This window comes from Pelophylax lessonae (assembly GCF_965119305.1).
Source record: "Pelophylax lessonae genome assembly, chromosome: 12".
In the NCBI taxonomy this organism is placed as follows: Eukaryota; Metazoa; Chordata; class Amphibia; order Anura; family Ranidae; genus Pelophylax; species Pelophylax lessonae.
Window position 1 is genome coordinate 122,001,734 of NC_138779.1, and position 19,274 is coordinate 122,021,007.

Genomic DNA, 19,274 nt, shown 5'->3' on the forward strand with positions numbered 1-19,274 from the left:
ATCAGACCACAGCAAAACACTGGTAAAAGAAAAAAAAAATCTTAATGTATACTCATGAGTAAGAACCTCTGGTAAAATGCATCAAGCCCCCTTGTGGATAAGTACGGTCATATGCTGATGTTTTGAATAAAGCTCTCTGGAATTGGCTGCATGTGGATCCTCCAACATCTATAAAGTATACAAGCCAGGAGCTAAATATGATAAATAAATATGTCAATGAAGCATTATAAAGCCCCGTTCACACAGGGGCGATCCGACTTGGGGGGGCGACCTCCAAGGTCGCGGTGCGAGCAGCGCGCCGCGACCTCGGAGCGGCCGCCATGGACTTCATAACATTTAAGTCAATGACGGTCGCGCCGGGTCGCCCCAAAGAAGCTCCGGACCCTTTTTCTAAGTCGGAGCGACTTGTGTCGCTCCTATTAGAACGGGTCCGCAGCTTCCCTATGGAAGGCGACCTACAGGTCGCCTTAGTGTGAACGGGGACTTAAAGTGTTCAAATAATGCACCCAAATGTATACAAGTGCATAATAAGTAAACACAAACAAATTCAAATACAAGTGAGATAAATTAGATACATAGAAGGGTGCAACAATAAATAATACAGTGCACACAACGATTGAGTGTGTTCACAGCTATAATGAAAATAGCTCAGCAAAAAAATAATATCAGTGCAGATGCACAATACAAAAAGAATAGAAAAATATATGGAAACATATATATTGAAGTCCCAACCAATAAGAAATGATCAGTGTAGAAAAAAAAAACGTGAGATCCTCCACCACAACTGTATTAAATCTTCCTCCATGGTGCATCCGTTAGAAAAACAAGCCCATATGCTTACCAGAGAATGTGCCTTTCATTTTTATTCTCAATAGATCCAGATATTAGACCACCACAATGCAAGTTGCAAATCTATACTAGATGAATGCAACCTTCAAAGCACTAATATTGGACACAAACGGCTTCCACCACGGGTTCAACATATATAAAAAGTAAAAGCTTCCATAGTGAAGTATGTATATAAAACAATATTTATTTGTACAAAGTATAAAACTCACATTTAGAAGAATAAATCAGCGCTGTAAAAACAAAAAGAGCCGGCAAGATGCACTGTCGCCCGACTTCGGGGGTTCCACGTGGTGACGTCAGCACGCCAATCCCGACGCATTTCGTCACAGCTGACGTCTTCCTGGGGACACGTAGGTCACTGTAGGGCAGCAGGGAGCAAAGGTAATATCCAGAGGATCATGGATCTGATGCAAACATGGAGAAGATGACTGGAGGAATAAATGTTCATGTACTTGCCAGTGCAGTTAAGACCACCAGAAGGGGAACTCACACAGAACCAGTGGGGGCAAAGACCCCATGAGGCACAGTGAGGGCTACTTGAGCACCAAATTCAAAATTGGCACAGCTCCCCCATCCTGCAGCTATATGCCAAGCATAGTAAATAAACCCTTTAGGGAGGACAAACAGCCACAAGCAGGTTCCCTGTAAATAAGAACGAGTCTTACTCACTGCAACTGAGCTCCTCAGAAGGCCCTTAGGTTCCCAAAAGGCACACATAGGAATAGAGGGGCAGGATCAAGGGAATATGTTGCTCTCCTAGCCTTTGCACCAACAGTGGGCAATTTCCCCAAGGGGTCTTCAGAGACAGGGTTCCGCCAGACGGGTGCACTATGGTCCTGGACCTCCAAAGCACTCTTTGGCTGCCTCACACTTTGTACATATCTACTCAGGCCAATGCTTCAGCAGAGTCCAGGGCCAAAGGGCAAAAAGCAGGCCAGACCTGCTTCTTCTTCTCAGCAGCATCCTGTATGCTGTTTGCAGCAACGATAAGATTCAGCTGATCTGGAAAGCTGCAAAATAAGCCCTTCTGGCTTAGCAGCAGCTGAAGAAACTTGTTAGATGAAGAAGAATCTTCTTGATAAGAATTCAGAAAGGGTTTTTACACTCTCAGACAAGGGAAAATGTCCATTCTTCTAGGACACTAGCAATAAAAACTGAGGCAGGTGGGGAGGGGTTATACTAGGCTGACCTTACAGCTTTGTTTGCCAGTGTCCAATCACCTAAAGGCAACAGCATAATCCAAAGTACCTGAAATACCTTATGCTCATACACACTATAAGAAAATCGCGCAAGAATTTTTGTCCAAAGTACTTTCATACCATTTTCGTATAATGTGTACACAAATTTTGACAGTGGATTCTGACTTTTCGTATGAAAATTCCTGAAGGGTCAAACTCTAAAATTTTTCTTGTACAGGAACAGAAAAAAAAAAAAAAAAGATTTTCGTATAATTTGTACCAATTTCGTACAAGAAAAATTTAGAAAAGAAAGACTGCGCATGATCATACATGTTCACACGCCCAATTTTCTTGTAGTGTATACTCCACTTTACTGTGTTCCCTTAAAGCGGTATTAAACCCAAAAATGTCATAAATTGCAAAAAAAATATCAATCATTAGGTGTGATGGCGTTTTTGTTTTCTTTAGGCTTTTTTCTCCATTTTCACCTGGTTATCTGGCCAGTAACACACTTCCTATATTAGGGTGCCTGCCTACACTCTGTATGAAAAAGCATCAGAGACATCTTTGGACAGAAGCATGGTCAGTCTGAACTGACTTGAAGACAAACTCCAGGTAACACTTTTAAGCAGTTTCAGCAACAGTTCTTCCTTTTGGGATAAAAAGTTGATTATTGTAAGCAAGCCTCTGAGTAGTAAATGGCTTTGCTGAAACCTTTGATTGATTCATCTGCAGAACAAAACAGACATACTGGCAGGATCACAGGTGAAAAGGAAAGGAAAAAAGCCTTAAAAAAAAAAAAACTAAAAAATAAATTTAATGTAGCCACCACATCTAAGAATTGGTAGGCTGCAATATAATAAATATTTGCTTTTAACACTACTAATGTATGATTACGAAAAACTTGATTATCCTGCCAAAAATGCAAATATGTCCTCATCACTTATTTACTTCAGCTTATTAAGGCTGAAAAAGTCTGTGCAAGGGGAAAAAAAAAAAGAGTGATTGAGCTATCCATTCTTACACCACACTAATACTAATCAATTAGTATGATACTGTACAAACAGAAAGCATGAACGAAACATTTTCTAAGGGTATCAGTAACAGCTGGTGTACCCTCTGAACAACATCAGTTGCTTACAATTAGTGATTTCAGCATTAGTTTAATTTATTTTATTAAATAAGTGTTTAAAAACAAATTCCTGTTTTTCACGTAGACTTAAGCCACTCATTACTGTTCAATAGTTATAAAAAAAAAAAAAAAAATATACAGCTCATTCCACAATACATTAACAGCATGCCTAATGGAATAACTTTTTTTAAAGAGATATATACTGGATGCAAAAAAGCATAGTTTAAAGCGGAGTTCCGGCCATGAAAAATTTTTTCACTAAAAATACCCCCGGGACAGTCAGGGCTAGTACATTCCACAATGGATAGCCTCTGATCTGTCCTGGTTCGCACTTACCTGCAAGAAGAAATACTCACCTTTAAAATTTCTTCTCCAGCGTTGCCATCTCTGATGTGGGCAGCTGAAGCCAGCACGATGCTCTTCTGCGTCCTCTTCCGTGTCCTCTTCTCCCAGAATGCGCCTGCACCAGCCCCGCTCGTCACTTCCGGTGCGGCGCCGCATTCCTCCACAGCTTCTGGGCATGCCCAGAAGCTGTTTAACAGGGAATGCAGTGTCGCACCGGAAGTGACGAGTGGGGCCGGTGCCGGCGCATTGATTCCTGGGAGCGATGATGTTCAGCTCCCAGGAATCATTGCAAACTGGAAGTGACGGCACGGGCCACGGCCGCTGAGGGAGGAAGTGGAAGAAAGGTGAGTATATTTTTCTGCAATTACAAGTAAAAAAAAGAAACAAATAGTAACTATCCATTTCCTTTTCAGGTGCCGAAAAAGCAAGCGGATAGCCACAAAATCGATTATGTCGATTTTGTGGCCGGAAACTCCGCTTTAACCTAGATCAATGTGTGAATCTATATAATGGTGCACAATGTGTTGTCATTTTTATCAGCTTATGTTTAAGTGAGGTGCATTAGAACAAAGCTTAAGAGAATGTACACTGTGCGCACAATTATTAGGCAAATTCATTTTTTGACCAAATAATTTTTATGCATATTGTCCAACTCTAACTCTACAACTATGTAAACTTGAATGCTTATTGGATTTAGGCAGATCAGGTGATGTTTGCGTGATGAGTGAGGGTTTGGTGTGAGGAGATAAACACCCTTTAGCAAGGTGTGCATAATTATTAGGCAGATTATTTTTCCTTCGGCAAAATGGGCCAAAAAAGAGATTTAGCTGATGAAAAGTCACAAATTGTAAAAAGTCTTTCAGAGGTACAGTATCTCACAAGAGTACACCCCCTCACATTTTTGTAAAACAGTGTAAATTTGCTGTCCCCTCAAAATAACAACACAGTCATTAATGTCTAAACCGCTGGCAAAAAAGTGAGTACACCCCTAAGTGAACTTGTCCAAATTGGGCCTAAAGTTTTAAAATTGTGTGTGGCCACCATTATTTTCCAGCACTGCCTTAACCTTCTTGGGCATGGAGTTCACCAGAGCTTCACAGGTTGCCACTGGAGTCCTCTTCCACTCCTTCATGACGACATCATGGAGCTGGTGAACCTTGCACTCCTCCACCTTCCGTTTGAGGATGCCCCACAGATGCTCAATAGAGTTTAGGTCTGGAGACATGCTTGGCCAGTCACCTTTACCCTCAGCTTCTTTAGCAAGGCAGTGGTCGTCTTGGAGGTGTGTTTGGGGTCGTTATGTTGGAATACTGCCCTGCGGCCCAGTCTCTGAAGGGAGGGGATCATGCTCTGTTTTGTTATGTCACAGTACATGTGGGCATTCATAGTTCCCTCAATGAACTGTAGCTCCCCAGTGTCGGCAGCACTCATGCAGCCCCAGACCATGACACTCCCACCACCATGCTTGACTGTAGGCAAGACACACTTGTCTTTGTACTCCTTACCTGGTTGCCCCCACACATGCTCGACACCATCTGAACCAAATAAGTTTATTGTGGTCTCATCAGACCACAGGGCATGTTTCCAGTAAGCCATGTCCTTAGTCTACTTGTCTTCAGCAAACTGTTTGTGGGCTTTCTTGTGCATCATCTTTAGAAGAGGCTTCATTCTGGGATGACAGCCATGCAGACCAATTTGATGCAGTGTGGGGTGTGTGGTCTGAGCACTGACAGGCTGACCTCCCCACTCCATCAACCTCTGCAGCAATGCTGGCAGTACTCATACGCCCATTTCCCAAAGACAACCTCTGGATATGACGCTGAGCACGTGTACTCCACTTCTTTGGTCGACCATAGAGAGGCCAGTTCTGACTGGAACCTGTCCTGTTAAACCGCTGTATGGTCTTGGCCACCGCGCTGCAGCTCAGTTTCAGAGTCTTGGCAATCTTCTTATAGCCTAGGCCATCTTTATGTAGAGCAACAATTCTTTTTTTCAGGTCCTCAGAGAGTTCCATGCCATGAGGGGTCATGTTGAACTTCCACTGACCAGTATGAGAGAGAGTGAGAGCGATAACACCAAATTTAACACACCTGTTCCCCATTCACACCTGAGATATTGTAACAGTAATGAGTCGCATAACACCGGGGAGGGAAAATGGCTAATTGGGCCCAATTTGGACATTTTCACTTAGGGGTGTACTCATTTTTGTTGCCAGCGGTTTAGACATTAATGGCTGTGTGTTGAGTTATTTTGAGGGGACAGCAAATTCACACTGTTGTACAAGCTGTACGCTCACTACTTTACATTGTAGCAAAATATCATTGCTTCAGTGTTGTCACATGAAAAGATATAATAAAATATTTACAAAAATGTGAGGGGTGTACTCACTTTTGTGACATACTGTATGCAGCACTCTTAAAATCGCGAAGATATTGGGGCGTGATCACAGAACCATTTGTTGCAAATAGTCAACAGGGTCGCAAGAAATGTGTTGAGACAAGAAAAAAAAAAAAAATGACGGACATTAACTGCCACAGATTTGAGAAGAACAAAACGTGTAGCTACCAGGAACCCATTATCCTCCAGTGTTGTCATATTCCAGAACTGCAACCTACCTGGAGTGCCCAGAAGTACAAGGTGTTCAGTGCTAAGAGACATCACCAGGGTAAGGAAGGCTGAAACCCATCCACCACTGAAGAAGACACATAAGTACAAACGTCTAGACTGGGCAAAGAAATAACGGAAGACAGATTTTATCAAAGGTTTTATGAACTGATGAGAGTGACTCTTGACGGTCAAGATAGATGAGTCTTTGGCTGGATCAGTAATAGCTCCACTTGGACTCAGACACCAGCAAGGTGAAGGTGTCTGGGAGGCTATGGTTGCGGCTGCACAAAGAAAGTTGATCGTCAGCAGATCAAGAAACTGACAGACCGCACGAATGGAAGGCTTATGACAGTTATTGAAAAGGGTGGCTATATTGGTAACTGGTCACAGAAATGTTAAGTTGTATGTAATTTTTCTCACTTTAACAGATGAAAATAAATAAGTGTGATGAGAAAATTTTCTTTTTTCATTTAGTTGCATAATAATTCTGCACAATTTAATAATATAATTATAATAATTCTGTTCAATTGAGGCATTTTTGGGCGATTTTCTGCTCTAAGGCTCCGTTCACATCTTGGCGTCTCGGATCGCGGGCAGAATCGCCACAATACTTTCAATAGCACCCTAAATGCGGTGCAATTTTGCCGCCCAATGAATCATGGTAAAATCTTGCAAACAGAATCGTGGGACGCCTGTCACCCAAAAGAAGTTCTTGTACTTCTTTTGGGCGATAGACGTCCCCCGATCCTATTTGCCCGATTTTACAGCGATTCGTTGGGTGACAATTGCAGGAAAATCGTGCCAATATGTGAACAGAGCCTAGGCCCCAGCTCTAAAGTTACCCAACAAGGCAAATCTAATTTATTTCAAAGGCCCCTGTTCACATCCGAGCATTCTGTGGCCTTAAGCAATATGTCCGTCGCTCAAAAAAGTACATGAGCTTCTTTTTTGGCATATTACAAGCACTTTATGGTTTTTCATTTGTCACCTCAAAACGTCTGCACAAAAATGCTACAAAAATGCCAGAAAAACGCCTGTTAAAATAGCAACCCCTAGATGAGAACGGATCCTAATAGCTGTCTAATAATTGTGCACACAGATATTCTCCTAAGAAAGCCGAAACATCACCTTATACTTTCCTAAACATTTAGGCCTCATGTACACAGGGCATTTTTACAGCTGCTTTTAGGAGCGTCAGGCGTTGTATTTTGCAGCTTAAAAACGCCCCTCTAAGTTATTCTACAGCCTCATGCACACACAGGTTTTTAGGAGCTATAAGAGGCATAAGCATTTTTAAGCTCTAAAAAAAAAAAAAAAAAAAACCCAGGGCCATCGTGTTCTGGAGCAGCAGCGCCTACAGCGTTAGACCAGATGTTTTTAAGCTGTAGTAGTTGGATTTGAGGTTGGAAAATAGAAGAGGGCAGAAAAGGCTTCTAAACGGCTTTGCAGCCCGTTTTTCATACGCCCTGTGTGTATGAGGCCTTAGGATTGAGGTTTATTACCATTTTGGATTGATCAAGAGCACTGTAGTTGTTCAATAATGAAATTAAGCCTCAAAAATACAACTTGCCTTATAATTGTGCACACAGTGTAAATAATAAAGACAATTATAAAATAAGAACTGCTGACTGCTGTATCCCAGTAAGCCAATATATTTCTATAGACAACTTTTAACATACATAAGACTGAAAACAATGGATTTTTGTCTTACTGTAAAATGCTGATGTTCATTGAAGGACACAGTTCCAGAATCTTCTTGACCATAGTGTTATGCTGCCCCCTACAGGAGTAGGACACTAGGCAAGAAAAAGCTTTACCACGCCTATACTCCCACTTCCTGCTATAGGCATTTAGCTCTGTTGCAAGCAGTATCAGAAGATAAATAACCCAACTCAATAGAGGGGTGGGTGCTGTGTCCATCAATGAACATCAGAGAAAAGGATTTTAAAGTAAGACAAAAATCCAATTTTCTCTTTCGTTCATTGACTAACATAGCTCCAGAATCTTGTCTTCTTGACCATTGGGACTTCCCAAAGCAGTGTCAAACATGAGGGGAGGGAAAAAACACGTTAGAAAAAATTCCTAAAGGCTAAACCTAGCCAACCAGGTAACCTGAAGCTCAACAAGGAACAACTGGAGCTCACCTGAAAACAATACACCCTCAAAGAGGACCAGGTCCTTTCAAACAGCGGCCTGCAAAACTTTGCGACCAAAAGCAGCATACTTTGTATAATTTTATAAAAGTGTGCACAAACGACCAAGTGGCCATCTTGCAAACGTGCATCACTGATGCCTGACGGCAGAAGGCCCTAAGCGCCCGTTTAGAAGGCGACCTTAACAGGGAAAGGAGGAACCTGACCCTTGATTGAATAGGCCTGCACTACCGTCTGTCTGATCCATCTGGAAATGGTCACAGCAGACGCGGCCAACCCCTTGCAAGGTCCATCCATAAGGAGAAAAAGCGAGTCTGGTTTTCTAAATGATCCAAAAATATATAAATTATGTAGCGCCAAAGGATATATACATTCAATATACACAAAAGGTGTCAATTAACAAAAATATATATGTCTGGGAATGAATAAATACATATAAAAATGTTAAAAGATGTAAGAAATACAGCGCTATATAAAACAATCATGAAAGGTTCTTCGTAAACAATAACGTGAGAATGTGCTTATTAAAATATATAAAATATACAACATATCTTAAAGGTGTATATGAATAGTGTCCATAAAGTGCATTCTACCAATCAATAAGGTGCAGTTAAAAAACTGAAATCCAATCCAGAAAATAGCCAGGTGTGAGGCTAATATAAACAGTGCTTGCTAGGCGTTTCAATAAACAACGTGCTCAAAACACCACCACCGACTAGCCACAAGATGGCCTCTCACCTCAAAAAAACTCAGTTTGCTCGGTCTCCGTGGCTGTGCTCTCCATTGGTTCGAATCTTACCTACCTCACTGCACCTTCAGTGTCACTTACAATTCCACTTACTCCCCTGCAACTCCTCTTACTGTTGGGGTCCCCCAAGGTTCTGTCCTTGGACCACTACTATTCTCAATCTATACCTCCTCCCTGGATCAGCTAATAGCCTCCCATTGCTTCCACTACCATTTCTATGTTGATGACACCCAAATCTATCTCTCTACCCCTCAGCTCACCCCATCAGTCTCCTCCCTCATCACTGATCTACTAACAGACATATCAGCCTGGATGTCTCACCACTTCCTCAAACTGAATCTATCTAAAACCGAGCTCATAATATATCCTCCTCCACGTGCCCCTTCCCCGGAATTCTCTGTCAAGATCAATGGAACAACTATCAGTCCTTCCACACATGCTAGGGTGCTAGGGGTAACCCTGGACTCTGCACTTTCCTTTCAGGCTCACATCCAATCCCTGCCGCCTTAACCTCCGCAACATCGCTAGAATACGGCCCTTTTTAAACCAATGACACCACCAAGCTTTTAATTCACGCCCTGGTTATCTCTCGCCTCGACTATTGCAACTCCCTCCTCATTGGATTACCTTTACAAAGATTATCCCCCCCTTCAATCCATAATGAATGCTGCTGCAAGACTTATCCACCTTACCAACTGTTCAGTGTCCTCCACCCCTCACTGGCTTCCACTCACCCAATGAATAAAATTCAAAGTACTAACAATAGTTTACAAAGCCATCCACAACTCTGCCCCCAGCTACAAAGCCATCTACAACTCTCCCCCCAGCTACATCACTAAGCTGATCTCAAAATATCAACCAAGCCGCTCCCTTCGGTCCTCCCAAGACCTCCTGCTCTCTAGCTCCCTTGTCACCTCTTCCCATGCTCGCCTCCAGGATTTCTCCAGAGCTTCTCCCATTCTTTGGAACTCTCTACCCCAATCTGTCCGACTGTCCCCTAACCTATCCATCTTTAGACGATCCCTGAAAACCCTTCTCTTTAAAGAAGCCTACCCGGCTACTAACTAATAACACTGTTTCACTTGCTCCATCAGCTCATCCCCCACAGCTATTGCCTTTTCTATCAATTGACCCTCCCTTTTAGATTGTAAGCTCTAACGAGCAGGGCACTCTGATTCCTTTTGTTCCAAATTGTACTGTAACTGTAATGTCTGCCTTCATTTTGTTAAGCGCTGCGCAAACTGTTGGCGCTATATAAACCCTGTATAATAATAATAATGAGGCAATGAATCCTCAATATAGGTGAATCCGGGTCAATGAATACCACTTGCTGGACTGATACTCTCTTGGGCTCAGTATGCAGGTAAGACATGAAAAAATGCAATAGATCTAAGTGCTCACTGCTACATAACCCTTTATTGAAGAATGTAAAAAATCACTCACATACAAAGCACAATCAGGCTTGTGTGGACCGTACAGGCAGTTTCAAATGAGCTGTGAGAAGCCGTGCTGTGTAGTCGCTGCTCGTCCGTCGGAGTCTCCGCCCCCCTTACGCGTGGCGTCATACGATTGCGGGTCACGGCTGTGAGCAGGATCCTGCACACGCTGTAGCACCCATATCGCTGTCCATGCCCGCACTGGCTGAGTGCCAGTTTATGTGAGTGGTTTTCTGTTTTATTTTACCCCAATAAAGTATACGTTACAGAGAGCACTAGATCGCTGTATTTATTTCACACATGTATTGTACTATGACGGTGGAGAGAGGAGTGTGAGGAGGCGACCACCCTATCCCCTTCAGTGTGTCAGCGACACTGCGGATCTGGCCATTTTTTACCTGAAGCACCTTTATACAGAGGGAGGACAGGAGGAAGTTACCTATCCACACCTACTAGCACTTGTGTGTGCAAAAAGTGGGTTTGGCTCATTATAATTTGTGAGCCAAACCAGGAGGTGAGCGACCAGCATTACCATTTATGCACCAAGGTACTTTCTAGTTATTCAAGCACCAACACTTGGTCTTTTGATACTAACACAGCTTAGAAGATATCACCCATTTTCTATGGACTTCTGTGCACCTATTTCTATTTTACACAAAGACAAAGCTGCCAGCTCAGACACCCTGCATGCGGAAGTAATCACCACCAAGAAGGCAACCTTCTGGGACAATGTAGGCAGAGGAATCCCACTAATATTTTCAAAAGGCGGTTTCTGAAGAAGCGACAGTACCAAACAGTTACCACAACTCAGGCAACGGAGACCGCACAGGGGGAGCCAAGTGGCGAACCCCTTGAACAAAAGGTGCAAAACAAGGAATGCGCAGGCAAAGGACGTTGAAAGAAAATTGCCAAGGCCGAAACCTGGTACTTGATGGTACCCAAGGCCATGCACTGTTCCACACCGTTTGAGGTACAGGGAAGAATGCCAAAATTCAAGCCACTAAAAAGGAACAGGGAGAATCCCCCCCCCCCCCCTCCCCACCCAAGACTCACACCACGCAATATACGACTTCCAGACGCGATGGTAAATCTTTCTAGAGGTAGATTTTCTAGCCTTCAATAGCATGGAAATCACTGAGTCAGATAACCCCCTATCCTTCAGCACCTGGCTTTCAACAGGCGACTGTAAATCAAGATGGAAGATCGGCCCTTGGGTCAACAGATCTTCCCTGAGAGGGAGTCACCAAGGGACATCGACAACCAGCCATACTAGATCCGTGTACCAAGACCGGCGAGGCCAGTCTGGGGCCAAAAGGATGACCTGAATTCTTTCTGCCTCGATCCTTCGCAAAAGTCTTGGCAGAAGCTTGAGAGGGGGAAAGGCATATATCAGACGGCACTGCCCCCAAAGACCCACCAGTGCGTCCGTGGCGTCGGCTAGAGGATCCCTACACACCTTGCAACAAACCTTCCTGTTGAGACGAGAGGCCAACAGATCCACCTTGGGAGTTCCCCACCAAAGACACAGCTTATGAAACACCTCCAGAAGAAGTGACCATTCTCATTGGTCCAAGGCCTGTTTACTGAGGTAATCCGTCTGCCAATTTTCCACCCTGGAATATGCACAGCAAAGAGCTAGAGCGAAACGTTCTGCCCACCTTAGAATGCCAGCTACTTCGAGCCGCTAGGACACTTTTTGTACCCCCTTGGTGATTGACATATGCCACGGCCTCTCCTTCAGGACAGACTGGCATCCATAGTGACCACTGTCCAGCACATGGGAAGAAAGGATTTTCCCTGTCGAAGAGCCAGAGAGCGAATCCACCAGATCAGGGCCCCTCTCGCACCCCGGCTCAACAGGATCACATTGCCTAGAGACTGTGGATTCTTGTCCCACTAGGCAAGAATCTCTTTTTGCAGAGGTCTCGTATGGAACTGTGCAAAGCGGAACCGCCTTAAAAAAGGTGGAGACCATCAGGCCCAGCACTTGCATACAAGTCCAGAGAGATAACCGTCTGTTGGACAACAGAAGCCGAATCGCAACCTGCAACTTCTGGAGTTTTTCCCCCGGAAGCAACACCCTGGCTGAGGCCGAGTCTTTGTAGAATTTTGTGAACGTGTGCAGACGACCAAGCTGCAGCCTTGCAAACTTGTATCACTGACGCCTGATGGCGAAAAACGCCCAAGGAGCACTCAGCACCCTAGTAGAATGCGCCTTCACAGGGAAAGATGGAACCTGACCCTTCAGTGAATAAGCCTGAACAACCACAGATCAGATCATCCAGGTATTACAGGACCGCAATCCCCCCCCTTTTGTGAGGACCCTGGAAGCAGAGGCGAGACCAAAGGGTTACGCCACCAATTTAAAGTGCTTCTCTCCCACAGCGAAGCGAAGAAAACTTTGGTGTCCAGCGTAGATAGGGATGTGTAGATATGCATCCTTGATATCGATGGAGGCCAACAGGTATCCCTGGTGTAGGGACCCCACCACCGTGCGAATAGATTCCATTCGAAACTTCTGAACCCACACAAAGCGGTTCAGAGCTTTGAGATCCAGGACTGGATGCACTTTGAAGCCCTTCCTGGGCACAGTGAGAAGTTTGAATAAAACGCTTGAAAAAGATTCTTGAGAGGGAACCGGCACAATCAATCCCTGTGACAGCAAATCTTGCACCGCCTCTCGTAGGTCCATTAACCGATCTGGAGATAGGCGGAGGTTGCACGGGAAGAACCTGTCCGACAGGCGGGATCTGAATTCGATCTTGTAACCCGATAGAATTAGTTTGTGGACCCATTTGTTCTGAATCAAGGAAGTCCATGGTTCCGGAAAGAAGCAAAGACATCCCCCACCCCAGAAACGGGTGAGGGCGTCCCTTCATGCAGACGAGGATTTGCCCGCAGATCCAGATTGGCAAGTTCTTGGCTTACCCAACCATGTCCTCTTGGAACCCCCAGAAGACCTGAATGGCTTAGCTCCCTTCTCCTGTGCCCCGGAGGCACTAGTAAATAAAAATCCTATCCAAACCCCTGTCTGTTACGCGGTGCCTTGCTCTTGGTGGATTGGGGAAGAAGAGTACTCTTCCCACCTGTAAGGCCTTTGATCAACTCATCCAAGGAGGAGCCAGTTTGCCCCCCCCCCCCCATAAAGGGGAGGTCAGGAAGAGCCTTTTTGGAAGCCTGGTCCGCAGACAAGCTATTTAGCCACACCATGCGTCTAATCGCAGAAACTCTGACCACCAGTGGATCTGCATCCAGGGACGCATCACATATATACAGAAGGGCTTTGATTATTTGATCCATTAGCTCTGTCACTCCCGACGGGAGCTGCTCCGTTTCCAAGTCACCTTTCAGTAACTTTGCCCATTCCGCTATGGTCTGTGACACAAGAGTGATCACAAAGACAGGTTTCAGTATTGAGCCCGCAATCACATACAAATGGCGGGACAGAGAATCCATCTGTCTGGCAACCGGATGATCCACCTTTGGTGGTACGGTCCATCTAGCGGATACTGCATCTGCTAAGGGGTAGCGCCTTTTAAAGCGCTTAGGCACCACTAACATTTGTTTGATGCGCCCCCACTGTTCATTGACAATGTTGTCAAAAAGTATGGACAGGGAAAAACTTGCCCGACTTCTGGGATTTGCAGGTGCCAAAAGACACCTGCGTCCCTACCGCAGTAGAATCCTCTGCCATTTTTAAGGTTCCCCGCACTGACACTATAAGTGCCTCCACCAGTGAGCTTTCCCGCGCGGCTGCTGACGAGGATACATCTTCCTCGTCATCAGAATGTAAAGATGCAGAACCACCAGGGTGGCAAGCGTCTGTGGCGGCCATATCTACATAACTAAAGAGGGAGGAGAAGGCATAGGGCACTTTCTACTAGTGGCATTTTTTTTAAAATGAAATCCACTTTTGACACCAGGTTTTCCAAAACTGCTGTAAATGCAGACAGGGGCTGCGACCCGGAGGGTCCCGCAACTGCACTGAGAATGTCTGTGGGTGAAAGTTGGTCCTGGGACTCCATACTTAATACAAAAATAAGGCAGGGTCACTTTAAGAGAAACTGCAAAAAAATGCAATCCGCACCGCTGCACGAGCGGCACCACAAGTCCCACAGCACAGTCCCTAGCACAGCCTGCAGCAGGGTGAATGAGAAATACCTACAGGGATCCCAGTAACATACCACCAAAACGATCTGGAGGGATGTAGGAACGTTCTGTGCAGAGAGAAAAAACGATCTGATACTGTAACAGGAGATATCTGGGTCATGTGCTAGAATCACCCTAGCTTCTCCCTGCTGTCCAACAATCGTGGACTCCAGGAAAATGGCTGCCCAATGCATTCCTATGGGAGAACTACCAAAACATGGCTGCTCATGCATTTCAATGGGAAAATGTGTTGATTGCAGAACAAAAACAGTGCACCATGCGGTCTCTAGAACCCCCTAGCGGGGTCATCAGACAGTGGCATCGGGAGGTCCCCAGGAAGGGCCCCCACCCAGGAAACCCCCCCCCCCCCACAATACAGATGCCCCCCTGAGGTAGGAACCTGTTTGCAAAGGGGGGGTAACCTAAGGAGGGCCTGGGGAGCCGAGGGATATCCGAGGGTCGGACATTCCCAGGGATGGGCACACGTCCACCCCGAGACCGCCAGAGTATTGGGGGGACACTCACTCACCATACCAACGGCATCAGGCAGGCAACACTCCGAACAGACTACCTCTCCACCAGGGGTGGGGGTGCTGACGGCCAGGGGGTACGCTGAGACTCAGGGCGACCCAGGTCGTATGCATCCCGGCGAGGTGTTTCACTCGCGGGCCAGCCCCCGCCCATCACGGCTCTGTTGTGGCGAGGCCTAGTGCTGGACTATAACCTGTGCACGCTCGCTGGCTAAATGACCTTAAGTATCTAGCATATCCAGTCCAAAACCCAGCCGGATGTTGCGTTAGTTCTTAAAAACTAACTAAAAAGTAAAGTCTTCTAAAAAGTTCCCAGAAAAAAAAAAAAGAAAAAAACAGCTAAGACCGAAGTCCCAGCAGGCAACTAGGTCCCACTCCTAAACTAGGCAGGAACAAACTGAAGCCTATCACAGAGTGTGTGGGTGTATGCCTGCAGGGATGGCCCCATAGGTGTGGTAAAGCTTTTTGCTGCCCTTTTGCTGCTATTCCTGTAGGGGGCAGCATAACCCAATGGTCAAGAATTATAGGGAGCTGCGTCTGTCAATGAACGATAAAGAAAGATATATTTAAAAAAATGCAAGAAAAAAATAAAATAAAAAGATACATGTAAGGCAGGTCACAGACAGTGCGACTATCTTTTCTGCAATCACGGGGCTTCAAGAAAGAAATTTGCACAATTCCCCCATCAACACAGACAGTGCTGACAGGGGAATCCCTCCTGCCGAAGCAATTGTCTGCTCCTGGCGGGGAGAAGACAGTGATTATTGTTCGCGCCCCTTTAGCAGCCGCTAGCGATAATCGTAAGCGAGTCCGGCAGTCTGAACGTACCAAGTTGATCGATGAACTTGGGTACAACCAGTCTGCACACACATGGTTCGAACAGTCTACAGCCGGCCCTAAAGTCTGAGATTTGCTATAAATCACCTTCAACTCCTGCTGGGATTCTGCTGATAAAGGACATTCACTCCTCCCATTTGTAAGTACAACTGAGCTTTTTATGGGATACAAATCTAAATTGATAAGGGCATTACCTAAGTGTGCCTTGTTTGGGTTATTTTTCTATTAGTTTTAGCATTACAAAATCAGGCTACCAATAGTCATTTGTTTTTAAAATTTCTGCAAAAAGGGACATTTCCTGTCATTACAGTTTCTCCTCTTCAAGCAGAGACCGTGAAATCAACAAACCCTCAAAAAGGATGCCCCTACACAAACTCTAATCTCCAGAGAAGGGAGTCGTCTTTTTGGTTATTTTGGTGATTTGCTGCAGCAGAATGACTTGGAATGCTTTTGAGTCATAATGCTGCATATAATGTGCTCTAGGGAAGTATTATGCAGAAAATGTGTCCTGGTTACCTTCCTTTTCTGTTTAACTCTCTGCAATTAGCCCCAGACCACTCAAAGTATCATAAAAAAATGAAACCTTTGCACTCAATAGGCATTAATGTTAATGCATGGCAAGGACCAGAAAGTCATTGCCTACCTGAATGAATAAAAAGTATGCATTTTACTCACTGATGTAACTTTTAGTGTGAAATCAGAGGTCTACATCAACAATTGGGTTGATTAGCCAGAAGTGGCATTTAGGGACATAAAAAGAAAGGTAACCACTCCCAGAAGGAAAAAAAAAAATGTTAGAAGAGGAGGGAGAGAAGCGAATGAGCGGCACTCACACTTTTAAGTGAGGGGTCACTTTAAAGCGGAGTTCCTGCCTCAAAAACGACTTTGGGCCATCTGCTTGCTAACATTCACCTGCAAAAGAAATGGATAGTCCCGATTTTTTTCTTTACTTTTGAAGAAAGTATACTTACCTTCCTTCTACTTTCTCCCTCTGCGGCCGCGGCCCGCGTCGACACTTCCTGCTTGTGTTGACTCCTTGGAGCTGAACGTCATCGCTCCCAGGAGTCAATGTGCCTGCACCGGCCCCGCTTGTCAGTTCCGGTGCAGGCGCGTTATTCCCTGCTAAACAGCTTCTGAGCTTGCAAGAATGACGCGCCTGCACCGGAACTGATGAGCGGGGCCGGTGCAGGGCATTCTAGGATGAAGAGGACACGGAAGAGGACACCGAAGAGGATGCCCTGGCTTCAGCTGCCCACACCTGAGATGGCAGCGCTGGACAAGAAATTTTCAAGGTATGTATTTCTTCTAAAAGGTAAGTGCGACTTGGGACAGTTTAGAGGCTATCCATTATGAAATGTACTAGCCCTGACTGTCCCGGGGGTATTTTTATTGAAAACAAGTTCCCGAGCCCGGAACTCCGCTTTAAGGGCGAATAACCCCATTTTCCATTGTAAAAATAGGATTTTTGCACTTACTGTACAATCCCTTTCCACTAATACCTGAAGCCTTACAGGAGCTTCGGATATTGGCAAACAAAAATAAACTGTGACCTGTATTTCTTAGTAGGCTCCAAAGAAAAAGGATTTTATGCTACAAACAAGAAAACTATTCCCATTTTCATCTATTTAGGGACACCGGAGGTCTTTAACGTTAAAGTACAAAAGAAGGCCAAACTAAGGCCCCTTTCACACTTATGCAACGCGATTTTACGGCACGATTTCGGCACGATTGCGATACGACTTTGCCGCGATTTTGAAAGCAATGGCTATGGCTCAAAACGCAATCAAATCGTGGCAAAATAGTGCAGGAACTACTTTGAAGTCGGTGCGACTTCAAAACGCACTGATATGAATAGGGCTCATTGAAAATAATGGAAAACGACTTGTCATGCGATTTTGCGGTCCAAAACCGCGGGACAAGTCGCACTAGTGTGGAAGGGGCCTAAGAGGTGGGCAACACAGCAAAACAACTGCTAAATAACAGAAAATGGGGCACTGGCTGCAGCTCAAAGAGCTGCCTAAGGGGACTTATGCCAGAAGCTGGTAGAACTCAGGGAAAGTGAACAAAAGGCCAGGTGGCAGCCTTACAAATGTAGGCAACAGTTGTCTTCTGCCGAAAAGCCTAAGAGGCCTTCACAGAACTAGTGCACTAAACAAGAATAGATGATTGGTTGGATTAAAAAAAAAAAAAAAAAACACAAGAATAGATGGAAACCCAGTTATTGAGACCATAAGCTTGAATGGTGGTCTAAATAAAACAAAACCAGTGGACAGCTCTCAATATCCTGAATAATCAAGGTAGAGAAACTGTAACCTGCACCATGTGACCATGATGCACAATATATCTATGCTACATTTTTCACATGTGAACGGTCAGCTGCACTTGCTCTGGATGAGCCCAATCTCCTTGTTTGCCCTACAGCTTGAGGAACAGTGTTTATTTTCTTTGAATGGTGGTCTGTCTAAATCACCTAGAGTTGGTGGAAGGAGAAGGCCTTTCTTGGCCCATCCAAAATGATAAAAAGGGAGTCAGTTTCTCTGACAGAAACAGTGGTTGGAAGGCAGATTTGCACAACCTGAACCGCAACAAGAAAATGGAGAGAAATTTGCTTTTAAGCCACAAAAGGGATGGGAAGGAAAATGACTAGTTAGGGCAAATGGCAGATTACCCCCCTTGGTTCCACCCTCCTGCTTGCTATGGGGAACTCCTGCAGGCTCAATCTTGAAGCTTGGCCCACCCCTCCGCTATCTCCTAACAGGCTGTGATTAACAGCAGCAGGAGCCAATGGCTCCATGTCCAGTGAGGAGAGTGAGAACCGCTGCATTTAGGTGGGGGATCCTGTGCACAGAAGGTTTTTTTTACCTTAATGCAGAGAACGTCTTGGGCCTCAATACGACCTTGTCCCTATGCAAGCCCAAAAAGGGCTCTTTGGGAGATAGGGCTACCAGTTCTGATACTTGTTTCTCAAAGGGAATTCTACAAGGAAAGCAACCTTGTGGGTGAGTAGAGAAAGAAGAGAAAAGAATGTCTAATGGGTTGAAACAATCTGAACACTCTGCGCATCAGTCTTCTGATGAGCAGAGAGAACCAGATACAGACATCACAAATACACTGGGGAACCAAATTGCACAATGGTCCTAAACAGAGTCAGGAGACAATGGTCTTCGAAACAAAAGCAAAGCAGAGTCTTGTACTTTGATAGTCCTAAAAGCCAAATGCTAGTTCAGACCCAACCACAGAATGGAGAGCACTTGTCCCACAAAGAAAATCTCTGGGTGAAAGCCTTCCCGAATCGAATGATAGACCATGC

At 45.0% G+C, this 19,274-nt stretch overlaps 1 protein-coding gene across 1 annotated transcript in view; it reads right to left on the reverse strand.

The window, feature by feature from the left end:
- ARHGEF12 (Rho guanine nucleotide exchange factor 12) overlaps nucleotides 1-19,274 on the reverse strand; it is a 506,356-nt gene that overhangs the window by 110,773 nt on the left and 376,309 nt on the right. The window lies entirely within an intron of this gene.